The sequence below is a fragment of the Leucopleurus acutus genome (genome assembly GCF_964270905.1).
Source record: "Leucopleurus acutus genome assembly, chromosome: 4".
Classification (NCBI taxonomy): domain Eukaryota; kingdom Metazoa; phylum Chordata; class Mammalia; order Artiodactyla; family Delphinidae; genus Leucopleurus; species Leucopleurus acutus.
Window position 1 is genome coordinate 80831728 of NC_139146.1, and position 14536 is coordinate 80846263.

Here is a 14536-nt window from a genome sequence, read left to right on the forward strand (position 1 = left end):
GAAATCCTAGAATAATTTGAGAGTATTCAAGATGTGTATGTGTGTGTGTTCACGTTACTATAAATATAAATATATAAATATAAATACACACACAAAATTGCTATTCACATTTTCCCACATCACACGTAGTTTCTGGAGAATACACATTTTTAAATATTATATAAATTTTCATAACTGAAAATGAGTATAAAGCCTACTTCACCCTTTTTATTTTCCTGGAATTTGATATCTAGGCTGCATGTTGAAAAGGTTAAATAATTGGTATCTTCTTTTGACATTAAGTTTTGATAGGTGAATTTAATTATAAGTAAAAACGTGGATTCAGTAAATTAATAGACTATGCCCTTTATGTATTTTTTGCTATAAATCAGATACCATGGGAAACACCTCATCTTTTTCTCTCTCTTAAAAAGCACTTTATAATATGGTGAATCATATTTCCAAAAATCACAAGAGAATTAGGAGAGTGAACATGACAACTTCAGTCTTACAGAGTCACAGTATGCGCCTGATACTGGTCCTCTGCCAGCCTTTCCTGAGTCACCACCCAAGGAGATTTTACTTCTCAGTAATCAAGGTTATTTTTGCCTTTCTTATAGGCAAAAATAATAAGTATTTATTGAACACCTACTCTGAGTCACATACATACTTATTGGGCTCCCTTTACCGTAATAAGTGGATTTTTCAATTAAATCCCATAATTTTATATCTCTGATTATAGCTTCCAAGAGTTAACAGTTTACTTGCTTATTTCCAGTAGTTGGTACCAGTAAATAGTAGACACTCATTAAATATTGTCCTAATGAATAAATGAGTAATTAAGGAAATTAATGAAAGCTCAAACACAGTTTCTTTCTCTTTTGGCATTATTTGTGTTAAAGAGTTATTTTACTCAGTCTTTGCAAGTTCGATGATCAATAACTGCTATAAAACTAACATTTGGTAATTTATTTTAAAAATTTACAATTTTAGAATGACCCATTCTTGAACAAAGATATATCATCAGGAAGATCAGATATACTTCATTATCACAATCCTGCACAGAATATCTGCTATATTCTTAAAATACCACAAAGTATCTGAATATTAATAAGAAATGCAGCTGATACATAACAGAAACTTTGAATCAGTAACCAAGCTTGCCCACATTTTAATATCCCACTACACAATTAGATTCTGAGTATTGGAAAACATGACAAGGAATGATTCCAGCTTGATCCAAAATTCTCATGTCTTAATTTACTCCTCCCCAAAATTAGATATTAAAAAAACCTTTAAAAAGTAAGTTATTTTTCATTACTTATACTTATCATTTTTGTTTACTGATGAATAAGATGTCAGAAATGCACAACACAGCAATAAAATAACCTGAAAGGAAATATTATTAAAGGGGTAGGAACTAAACTCATTTAATGAAGCTTAATTCTGTACTAGACACTAGTAATCTTTATGTCACTGTTGATTTCATTCTCACAGTAAATCTGTGACCTAGGTAATTTCATAACAGTGGATAAACTCTAAATCTTCCTTTTATACAAAACTTTTATTTTCCTGTAATGCAGCATTCCTAGCCCTAATCGTTAGCCAACAAAGTATCTATACTTTCTACATTTTCTGTCATAAAAATAAGAGAAATAAAGGAGGAGAGAGGATGAATAAGCAAAGCACAGAGAATTTTTAGGGCAGTGAAAATACTCATATGATATCATAATCATGGACAGTTGTCATTATACATTTGTCCAAATCCATTGACTATACAACACCAAGAATGAGCCCTAATACTATATGGACTTTAGGTGATTATGATGTGTCAGTGTCAGTTCATCAATTGTAATAAATGTACCACTGTGGTCGGGGACATTGATAATGGCTATCTATACCTTTGTGGGGACAGGATACATGGGAAATCTGTACCTCCTTAATTTTGCTATGAATTTTTAAATGTTCTAAAAAAATCCTAATTAAAAAAAATAAAAAGATAGAGTAGTATAAAGGAAAGAACACATAACTAGGGGTTATATAACTATTATGCTATGTCTGCCTCTTGCCCTTAGCTAGAGGGTGACTTTACGTGAGTCCTATACCTTGTCTAGGCCTATTTCCCCCTGTAAATTACAGCAGTTGGGCTAGATGATTTCTAAGGAAGCTATTCTATCTCTTTGATTTTTGTTTTGTCTATCTCATTATATATAGTTGTGTTTTGTGCTTATCATTTAGTTGCAGTCATCAAGTTATTACATTGCCTTGTGAAGTAATCTCCTCTTTCTGATTAAAAGAACTATCTGTGCCACTGGTGATATTTTAGGATGATACATTCTTAATAATGTATGCAAGAATTCGTATGTATTAGAAAGATGTGGTTAAACGTTGAAGCTCTAGAACTGTCTTCTAGAGCAGTCTTGACAAAATGCAGAATATCAGTGTGTTTTAATATGGCAGCAATTCAAATAAATAAATATATGGTAGAGTGTGTGTATATGTGTGTGTTATAAGGGTTTAGAATAACTCCAGAAATGTACACAAGATACCGGAAAGAGAGATTGCCTGTGGATAGCCATCAGGTTGATTAGATGCTTTCATTTTGTCCCAATTGAATATATACCATATCCATGTATTAGCTGTTCAAATAATTAGTATATTTAATATGAAAAGGATATTTTTAGAATTAAAATAAATACCAGTTATTATATCGTGTCTTAGTTTTCTATCACTGCTGGAACAAAGTACCACAAACTTAGAGGGTTAAACAGTGCTAATTTATTACTTTATATTTCTCTAAGACAGAAGTTCAACACAGGTCTTATTAGGCTAAAAGTAGTTCTTTATGTAGACTCTGGAAAGGATCTTTGTCTTTTTTAGTTCTAGAAGCAGCCCCAATTCCTTGGTTCTGGTCCCCTTCCTCCATCTTCAAAGCCAGCAATAGCTTATGTAGTGTTTCTCACGTTGCACCACTCTGACTTACTCTTCTGCCTCCCTTTTCGACTTTCAAGAACTACTGTCATAAGGATAATCTCCCCATCTCAACCATAATCACATCTGCAAAGTCCCTCCTGCCATATAAAATAACATATTTACAGATCCTGAGGATTAGGAAGGACCAGTGTTCTAGCTACCATAAGCTATAAGCAAAATATCTGAGGTAGGTATAATTCCCAAATCAGAATTGCTCTGGAAGAGAAGGAGGCTTAGGAACAGCCTCTTGTATGTCCTGTGCTAATTGACCAACTGAAGTTATGGACCCCTGTGTTCATGCTAACATCACAGTTCTGCTCATTAGGTTCACCTGTGTTTTTTCTAAACTAGCTTTTCACAGCTCCTCACCCTGAATACACACCTTCAGTGGAATAGGCCTGAATATTAACTACTTCAATAGTAAAATATTTTCTCCTTATTCTACTGTATGCAAAACATGGGCTTAGTACAATGATGATAAACAATAGGAAAGATGTGAGTGTGCATGTGGGGAGGAGGACTGCTTCAAGTGTCTTTTTTCTTTTTTCCAGCTTTTGGAATCACAATGATTCAAGGAAATCTGTATTACTGACCCCTACCATTTTTAAGACCTCCACTAAAATTAAAAACAAATGTCCGGGGAAGGCTAATATAGTTAACCTAGGGTTAAGTAGAACGTAGTGTTTTGCTCATTGTTTGAGAAAAGTGATTTTAGAGTCCTGATTGTTCTGTGATTTCGTCTTTTATTAATGTAAACACTTAATTTTAGGTTAGCCTGGAAAAGGACTAAGAATTTCTAATGTTTCAGAAATTTAGTATATTTGCCTCTCTCCACCCTCGTAGGTCTATTTATAGGGTGTGGAGGCAGTAAGCTACATAGTAAGAACATGGTCTCTGGACTTGAAACCTGATCCCTACACACACTGTTGTGTAACCTTTGAAAATCCACTTAACCTTATAAAGCTTTAGTTACTGCATTTTTAAAATGGGAAGCAATATTTACCTCACATGGTGCTTCTTAGTATTAGTCTCTTAGAAAATTAGAAAATAACTATTTTTATTACTATGATCTTCAGTTTCCAAAGTGTTCATTCCTGTTTATTTTTGAAGAATTATAAAAACTAGAAATTCAGGAAAGATAAATGCTCTGATTTATTTTTCTTTTTCTATTCTGTTTCTAGTTTATTTTTGTAAGGCTTGCTACAATAGGTTTCTGAGACTTCAAGGAATAATTTTGAAGCGATGCATCCAAAATTCAGTGTTTATCATTTTAACTACCAAGTCTGTTTTTCACGCTTGTGAAAGAAAGGAAAGCATTTGTAAGGCTTATAAGATAGAGTCCCCCCTATATCTGTGAGCACCTGAAATTCATCATTGATATAAAACATTCCTCAGTCCAACACGATTTCAGCCCTAGGACCAATGAGGTATTTTTCAGGCCAACAGGTTTCATTTCTTTCAGACTGGCTGATTTCTTCCTGACAATTGCTTCATTGAATTTTACATTAAATTCATTTCACAATGTATCTTCCTAATTCTTAGGTATCATAATGGTATTGTGGTTGTTTTTAAAGAACTCATATTTTATAAACACATACTCAAATGATTTACAGATGAAATTATATGATGTTTGGGATTTGCTTCCCCTTATTCTGGGATGGGGAAAGAGGCATAGGAGGAGAACGATGAAACAATATAGCCCCTGAATTAACCATTGATGAAGCTGGGTGATAAACATGTGTAGAGGTGGAAAACTTGTCCCTTTTCCCCTTCTAAATTCTTTGGCTGGTCTAATAATTAAATTGACATAAAGATTAGCAAGAGAAAAACAGATTTGATTTTGTTTGTACTGGAGGCCCAAAAAAATATGACTCAAAGAATTGACCATTGTAAGAAAGGGGTTTGGACTTGGGGTAGTAAATTAGTGAAGAAGTAACAGGGCTTGTTTATGCAGCTTTCTCAGCCCTGAGTTCCTTATCTGGGATAATGATGCCTTCTGTCCTCCTTGTGCAGAGAGGATACCTTTCACATGGGAGATTTATTTCCTGCTTTCAGGGAGACAAAGGAGGGTCAGAGTGTCTTTCTTGTACCATTTGTTTCTCAAGTAACTTTAATTCAAAATAATCAATATGCCAGAGTGGCATGCTTTGGGGTGATATATTCTGTTCCCCTTCACATGTAATTTTTATTCTTTCCTTTTTTGTACATTTTTGAATTTTTACATTATTATTATTTTTTTTTTTTTTGCGGTACGCGGGCCTCTCACTGTTGTGGCCTCTCCCGTTGCGGAGCACAGGCTCCGGACGCGCAGGCTCAGCGCCCATGGCTCACGGGCCCAGCCGCTCCGCGGCATGTGGGATCCTCCCGGACCGGGGCACGAACCCGTGTCCCCTGCATCGGCAGGCGGACTCTCAACCACTGTGCCACCAGGGAAGCCCTACATTATTTTTAATCATCTTTTCTACCCACCCTCCTTTGTGGGTCCCTGTCTCCTAGCCCTCTCACTTATCTGATCAGCAGGCATCCCCTCATATCATTCCTTCTGATTCCCCGTGCCTGCCATACTCTTTCACTAGACTACTAATTGCTGTTCCCTCAGTCTCATCTTTCTCTCATCTTCCCTCACTTCACTTACCTCAGTTCAATGCTATTGTTGTACTCTTTTCTCTCACCTCTATCAAGGTACGTATCATACTTCACTGCAATTTCTTAACCCTGCATCTAAGCTGAAGTCTCTCTTCGGAGCATTGTATTGTCCTGTTCATATGGTATTGTTAATACTGGTCACAGAGTGGGAGTGGGTACTGAAGAAATATTTGCTGGAAGAACTACACACACACACACACACACACACACACACACACACACACACACAAAACACAAGAAAGTTACCTTTGCTCCAAATTACTCGATTTATTTCCTTTGTGGCAAGAAATATCCACTGGAGAGAAGCCAGTCAGTGACCTTTGCACCTCCATCAATGACTTTATATCCTCAATAAGAAGTCAAGCATGTAGTTGTTTCTCTGCTACTTCATATTTTACTAAAGTCACTGAAAATAAGTGTAAGTAATAAGATGAAGGGGGAAAAGGAAACCAGAGTGAAAAGATAGGTGTTAAATTGACAACTTTACAACTCTTTTCTTTGATGATTACTTTTGATTGGTGTTTATATCTGCAGCTGAAAGCTGACTTTTTGGTTGCCAGATGATTATAGTCAGACTGGGATTTAGAGACAAAAAAAGCAAGCTGTTGTAATGTCAGGCACACGCAGTTTTCCATCAGCACAACCAACACATTGACCTCTGGTATTGTTTTTGTAGCTGAAATTATTTTCAACAAAAAATTAAACTTTTTTTGAGGAGTCTCATTTACTTTCAGAGTATTTGAAAAACTTAGAAAAATCCCATATGCCATTCTTCAATGTAGTTTAGTATAGGTTTCCACATTCCACATGGAATCATTATTATAATAGGGCAGAGAAATGCAGCAATGTAACCTGCTATCATTCTAAAGCTTGTAAAAGGAAAATGGCAATATCATTAAAAACCCCATGTTCAAAAATGTGAGATCTATTTTATTGTTTTTAAGGAAGGGGAAATGTCATATCTCTTGAGGAAATAATTAAAATCAGAAGTTGAAAATTTAAAGGAAACGAACAAAAAGAAGGCATGAAATCTGCCTGGAGAGCCATAAACTATTAAACTTGTTTACAGCACTATATAGAAAATGAGGAAAATTTGAGTTGAAAGATAGTATAACTGGAGAAACCAATGGGGACTTTATGGTAGTAAAATGTGTTTTTACTTTAGGAACAAAGTTGTGTTCATTTTCCCAATTACATATCACCGTATTTTATTTATGTCTTCTTTTGCTCATTGGTCATTGGTGTCATTATTAATATGTCTATGAATATGTGTAAAATTTGAAATAAATGTTAGGCAAAAGCATCTGCTACCAGCACATTTTGTTCTTTCATTCTTAATTAATAGAATTAGATTTGGACTCTTATCTATACTTTTATCTTTTTACAATTTCCTATAAAAGTCAGATAATATCTCTTGCCTTTTCTTGAACTCTTCAAAATCTATTCATAGAAATTAAATTAGGCCTTCCCAATCACTCTATTTAAAATTGCAACCTGCCCCTCCTACTTCAGATCCCCTTTATCCTGTTCTAATTTGTTTCCATTGCCCTCAGCATCTCACACATATAATATTTACTGTGTTAAACGCTTACTATCTGTCTTCCCCTACATAAGAGTGTGGATTATCATTTATTTTGTTGTATGATGTATGCCACCCGCCTAAGAAGGCACGTGTCACATATGAGGCACTCAGTTAGTATTGTTTGGTGAATTAATGAATGAAATTAGCATAATAATAATAATATAGCTAAAAATTCTAAGTACTTTGCTACATACCATGCACTGTTCTAATGACTACATATATATACATTTATCTAATTTTCAAAACACCTCTATGAAGTCAGTGCTATTGTAATCCCCATTATACAAATGAGGAAATCGAGGCACATAGAAGTTAAACAGCTTGATAGTTGCTGGCTAATAACTTATATGGTTAATAATTCTATGGCTAAAATGTGGCAGAGTCCAAATACCAACACTGGCAGTTCTGTTTCCTGGGCATGATCTTACCTGTTAGGCTAAGTTGCCTTTAGTTTATAGGCAGAGCCAAATCGAAAAAAATATACATATTTTTATAAATAAATAGTTTTCAACCCTTTTAATGTCTCAACAACCTGAAAGCTCATGGCCCACACAACTTGAAAATAATTGCTTGCTAAGTAAGGCTTCAGAAGTAAGAGAGGGTTGAGGGCAGTTTTCTGCAGGCTAGCTGCATTCCCTTTCTTATGTCCTCTGACATCACTCTTGACAACCACCACCTTGATCTGACATTTGAAAGTCACCAATTTATCAAGATGTCAGCTTCCTTATTCTAAAAATGTAGGTTTGGGATTATAAGATATCAAATGTCTTTCTCCCTCCAAACTCTATGGTTCTAAAAATGTATTGCTGTGCTCTGATGTGCAAGTAAAGTATTGACAGTAGAAAGAGGACCAAAAAGAATCCTTTTCCTGTACTTAGTGCTGGTCAAGTCTTTTCTATATTTGAACTTTAGTAGAAATTGCAGAGAATTCCTCAAAGAAATAGAAATTAAATGAAAGTTGAAACAGAGATTGAAAATAGAAAAATAATGGCTTTTCCAAAATCCGTAATGGCCTTTTGTGTTCTACTAACCAGCACCCTTAAATCTTCTACATCTTTGGCATACCTAACACTGGATAGATAGTTCACACATTTTCATTTCAGAATGTGAGCAGCTCTTTCTTTGTTTTCGTTTTTTTGGCCAGATCATTTTTTTCCTTCTACTCTTGCAATGTGGATGAACTGTACAACTTCTGACCCAAACCCTACGCTTTACTTTTCTGTGTTCATTTGGGGAGATTATTCCCTTCCCAGATTTCACAGTTGTCTTAATATTAATTATTTCAGGTCTCGTCAATCCTGATTAACTAGACTATCACCTTAAAATGAACAAACAAGCAAACAAGCAAAAAACCCTGAAAAACATCTCTGTGATAGTGCAACCCTCATACATTCCTAATGAAAAGTAAAATGGTATAGCTTCTTTGGAAATCAGACATTTCCACAAAAGTTTATACATGGAGTTTGCTATACGACCCAACAATTCCACTTCTAGGTATGTGTATTCAAGGAAAATGCAACATGTGTCCAGACAAAAACTTTTAAATGAAGGTTCATAGCAGAATTATTCATAATAGTCAAAAAGTGGAAATTATCCCCAAAGTCCATCAGCTGATTAATGGATACAATAAATATGGTATGTTTTTACAATGGAATATTATTTGGCAGCATAAAGGAATTAAGTACTGACTCATGCTACCATATGGAGCCTTGAAAAATTAAATTGAATGAAGGAAACTGATCACAGAAGACTATATATTTGTATGATTCCAATTACGTGAAATGTCCAGAACAGGTAAATCTATAGAGGTGGAAAGGGGATGAGTGGTTGCCCAGGACTAGGGTGGGTTGGGAGGAAATGGGGAGTGACTGCTGAGAGGCTTCAAATTTCTTTTCATGGTGATGAAAGTAGTCTCAATTGATTGTGGTAGTGGTTGCACAAATCTATAAATGTACTAAAAACATTGAATTGTATATTTGAAATGGGTGAATTGTATGATATATAAATTATATAAGTATATATTTCATATAAATGTACACATATATACAAGTATGTATGTACATACATGTATATACAAATGCATATATATGACATCTTCATGCAAATGTATCACTTACCTACACTAAAAATTGAATAAAATCTAATTCATAAGCTACCCACCCATTACCCTGTTGCCATTATTCTTCTAGACTCCTAAGCCATGAACCAAGAAGCATTTTTTTCCTCCCACTTTTTAATTCTTTGTAATTCTTTTATGAAATCTGTCATTAAGCAATGCTTATTCCTTTGGTAATTACTTTGTAGGGACTTAAAGATAAAATGACATGTGAATAGCAACACCAGGAAACTCTGTCACCTAAAATTCATGTCCTATAAATGCAATCTTTAAATTCTTTAAATTCTTTAAATCTTTAAATTCTGCAGCACAAAATAATTAAATACAAGGGTATATAGATGAATCTTAACCTGGGAATACACTTCTTACAAGAAACAAAGATCACAGGGCATCACCAAAATATTATTATCAGTGTGTCTAGCTCTAAGGAGCTAGTAAGGTAGACTCAATAACTAATAATTACAACAATAAAGGTCAAAAAAGTTAAATGAAAGTCATCAAGAAAATTTAGAGATTTTATTCAAAATGGGGAAAATAGAATACTTACACAATGAAATATTCTTATAACCAAAATATAGAACACTTCAAAAATAATTTATTCCTATTTATTAAAAAGCAATTCAAACAAAAAGCAGTCCATTTAAAATACATGAAGACAAACTATTTAAAATATTTATTCTCCAAATTGGTTTATAGAATTAATGTAATTCTAATAAAATCTCAATATGATTTTTTACTTTAAAATTTAGAAAAAAATGCAATAAAATTCAGAAAGAAGAATAAGCAGATATGTATCTTTTTTAATTTGGAAAAGTAAGGACAAAAATAAAAGGAGCACATCACATATTTCGATATACAAAGCTGTGGTTATGAGGACCAGGTGAGACTAGTATAAGACAGTCAAATATGGTGGAAAATGTGTCATATTTTTAAAACATGTGTTTGTCATGCTTTTTACCTCCCTATGCTCTTTTTGAGCTGATTGCATTTTTTTGCTGAATATTATTCACCATAAAGTCCAAGAGAAATTTTTATGAACGTTATTTATGGTTTTAACTGGAGTTTATTATTATTACTATTATTTTGCATTAATTCTTAATATTCTCTCTTAATATTTAATTTTTGTCATTTTAATTACAATGAGTCTTGGCGTGATCCTCTTTCAGTTGATCCTGTCTGGGAGTCTCTGTGCTTCCTGTACATGGATGTCTGTTTCATTTCCCAGATTAGGGAAGTTTTCAGCTACCATTTCTTCAAATATTTTCTCTGTCCCTTTCTCTCTCTCTTCTCCTTCTGAGACTCCTGTGATGAGAATGTTAGTACACTTGAAGTTGTCTCAGAGACCTCTTAAAATGACTTCATTTCTTTCTATTTTTTCAGTTCAGCTTTGGTGATTTCCATTACTATAACTTACAGCTCACTGACTGTTCTTCTGTATCATCTAATCTGTTGATTCCTTACAGTGCATTTTTTATTTAAGTTATTGTATTCTTCAGGTCTGTTTAGTTCTTCTTTCTATCTTCTAACTGTTCAACTTCTCACTGTGTTCATCCATTCTTCTCTTGAGTTCTTTGATCATCTTTATGGTCATTACCTTAAAATAAACACTTTATCAGGTAGATTGCCTATCTCTACTTCACTTAGTTCTTCTTCTGAGATTTTATCTTATTCCTTCCATTGCAACATGTTCCTCTGTTGCCTCATTTTGCCTAATTTTCTGTTTTTATTTCTATGTATCTTGTAGGTTGGTTACATTTCCCAACATTGGGAAGTGGCCTTTTGTAGGAGGCATCCTGTGCATCCCAGCAGCAAACTTCCCTCTGGTCACCAGAACTATATACTCTAGGGGTGTCCCCTTTGTGGGCTGCATGGATCCTTCTGTTATGGAGGGCTGACTGTGGTGGGTGGTCTGGTAGGTGTGGCTGGCCCCTGGTCCAGTTGGTTGCCAGACCCTGCGGAAGCTGGCAGCTGCTGGTTGGCAGGGCTGGGTCGTGAGGCTGCTCACTGCAGAATGCCACAGGGTCCTGGGGCTAATACTGACCCACTGGTGGCAGAGCCAGATTCTGGGGTGGGTGGTTCAGGGCTGGGGTTCACAGATCTACTATCAGCCCGCTGGTAGGTGGGCCGGTTCCTGACATGGCTGGCTATAGGTTCTGGGGTGACCCAAATCTGGTGTCAGGCTGGTGTTGGGCTGGATCCTAGGCCACTGGCTGAGGAGCCCAAGGTGTCACAAAGCTTGTGTTGGGGGGACTTACCTCGTGGTGCAGTGATTAAGAATCCACCTGCCAATGCAGGGGACTTAAGTTCAAGCCCTTGTCCGGGAAGATCCCACATGCCGTGGAGCAACTAAGCCTGTGTGCCACAACTACTGAACCTGTGCTCTAGAGCCTGTGAGCCACAACTACTGAGCCCACATGCCACAACTACTGAAGCCTGTGTGCCTAGAGCCCGTGCTCCACAACAAAGAGAAGCCTCCGCAATGAGAAGCCCACGCACTGTGACAAAGAGTAGCCCCTGCTCACCGTAACTAGAGAAAGCCTATGCACAGCAATGAAGACCCAAAGCAGCCCAAAATAAATAAATTAATCAATTAATTTTTAAAATGCTGGTGCTGGTGGGCAGGGCCAGGGCCCAAGTGATCTTAAGGCTGGTGCTGGCCTTTTGTGGGTTGGCTGGGTTCTGACAAAGCAGGCTGCAGGGCTTTGGTGGTCCTGGGGCTGGTTATCTACCTGCTGATGGGCAGGGCTGGGACCCAGGGTCTCTGGCTGCAGAGACCTGGGGGTCCCAGGTCTAGTGTCTGTGCAGTAGTATGTAGGCCCAGATCCTGGGCCCTCTGGTGGACAGGGCCATGTCCTGAGATGGCTGTGGGCTCAGGGGGTCTTAAGGCAGCCTCACCCAGTTAGTTACTTGTCCTTATGCATCCTAGTACTGGTGCAAACAAGCTGGTGGGCAGACCAGGTCCCAGTGCTAATAGGCTAGAGGGAAGATTCCAAAATGACATTTACCAGTACCAGTGTCCGCGTGGAAGAATGAACTCCCCAAAATGGCTGCCACCAGTGTCTTTATCCCCACGGTGAGCTTCAGTTGCCTTCTGCCTCTTCTTGAGGCTCTCCAAGATCAACTGGTGGGTCTGACCCAGGCTTCTTTCAACTTACTGCTTCTGCCTTGGGTCCTGGAGCATGTGAGATTTTGTGTATGTCCTTTAAGAGTGGAGTCTCTATTTCCCACAGCCCTCTGGCTCTCTGGACACTAAGCCCCACTGGCCTTCAAAACTAACTGTTCTGGGGATTTGTCTTCCTGGTACAAGACCCCCCCGGCTGGGGAGCTTAATGTGGGGCTCAGACCTCTCACTCTTTGTAGACAACCTCTGCAATTGTAATTATCATCCCCCTTGTGGGTCATCCATCCAGGGGTACAGCTCTTGACTATATCGTGATTCCACCTACTCCTACACATCTCGTTGTGGTTCCTTCTTTATATCTTTAGTTGTAGATCTTTTCTTCTGGTTTCCACTGTTTGTCATCAATAGTTGCTCTGAAAATAGTTGTGATTTTGGTGTGCCTATGGGAGGAGGTGAGCTCAAGGTCTTCCTACTCTCCTGACTTGGCCAAATTCCTTTTTTTAGTAATTCTTTATGAGGGGGGTGGGACATTGAGAGACAATGATTTTTTTTTCAAACTATGCACAGCATCTCCCCATGTTTCCATACGCCCTTCCTGATGATGATAGATTACTACCCTGAGAATTGTTGCCTTAGATTTCTTATCTATTAGTTATCCTTTGTTAGAAGTATTGCCTACTAGAATGTGTTTTTTTTTACCTTTTATGTGTTTTTGTGGAGATAAATGTGTGAATACCACTGATCTAAAGTGTGGCAGGAATCTTTTTAAGAATTTGATTAATTTAATCAATCAACAACAACCTCCATAATTTCTAGTTTTTATTCTGTAGATCAGAAATTTCATTTACCAGATTGGAATCCATTACTGCATTTCTCATCTTTCTCTAAGGCTTAGAGTCCCAGTCAATGCCTACCACTGTGACTTTCCCTGCCATACTGCATCCTGCAGTTTGCTAGATTTCTCCTTGGAGAGAGAATGGAAATTGTGGCAAACCAGGTTCAGAATTTGACCATCAATAATCCCCATTCCATTCCATTGGCTCTTTGATATCCCCATTTTCCCTTAGGGATATACACACTGTGAACTTGTACTGCCTAAAGTACCTGTGTTGAGTACTGTTGAGGTTACATGCTTATCCCAAGAACAAAGGCAAATGTGGCATTTAAAGGTACTGTTTACTTCATTATAAATGTAGAGGTAACAGTCCCAAAAGCAGTTACTTGTCAGAGTTTAATCACTAAAATCTATACGCATTATTTTCAGGTTTAATATACCTTCTTTGAGAAAAATATTATGATATAGATGAAAACACTTGAAATTTGAAGTCAAAATATGACTGGCCTTGCTGTTTACTATCTGCATGTTAGTTACTTAATCTCCTTTGCTTGTATCTTTGATTTAAAAATGTGTGTGTACTAATGTATTACCTACCTTTAAATCCTTATAGTGATATTGGTTGCATAAAAGGAGATGATGTATGTATGACTGCATAGTGGTTATTATTATATGTAGTAAAAGCCATGTTCCTTGGTTTGACATGAAATCAATGCTATTTTATATGCTGATGTTATTTTGAACCAATATAAAGTGAAAGATTCTTATTTTCATTCACATGATCAATAAAGTTTCAAACCAATTCATTTGTAATGACACAAGACCTTAAAAATAAAAATGTTTTTGCAACCAAGTATGCAACAGAGGTAAACATCAGGTGTTTTTATAATTAAGATAATCTGAAGTTTTTAATAAGCTATATTACACATGGACTGCTAGCAGTGCACAATCGCTGTCATTTCTTTTATTATAGTGCTTTTAGTATTCCACTGAAACATGACCAGTGAAAGCATAATATTCTTAGTTACCATTATGAGGAGCTCTGTGTATTACAGCCTCTCCACTGTGTCTGCTGTTAGCTAGAAAAATGCTGGGAGCAATAGCAGCTACTATCAACAGGGAGCCATATTAATTATTTGAAATGTGCCTCATAAGAGAAATCAGCAGAGTTTATTACAAGTCGAATATTACTTGAAACAGGAAGGTTACTCTAATTGTTATCATAATCTATGTATCATTAACTTTCCTTGTTTAGGAAAAGAGATTAACAACCCTGTAGATTGC

The 14536-nt window shown here is 36.5% G+C and overlaps 1 protein-coding gene across 10 annotated transcripts in view; it reads left to right on the plus strand.

The window, feature by feature from the left end:
• The window catches only part of ADGRL3 (adhesion G protein-coupled receptor L3), an 860202-nt gene that overhangs the window by 581160 nt on the left and 264506 nt on the right, over positions 1-14536 (plus strand). The gene's annotated exons all lie outside the window — the stretch shown is intronic.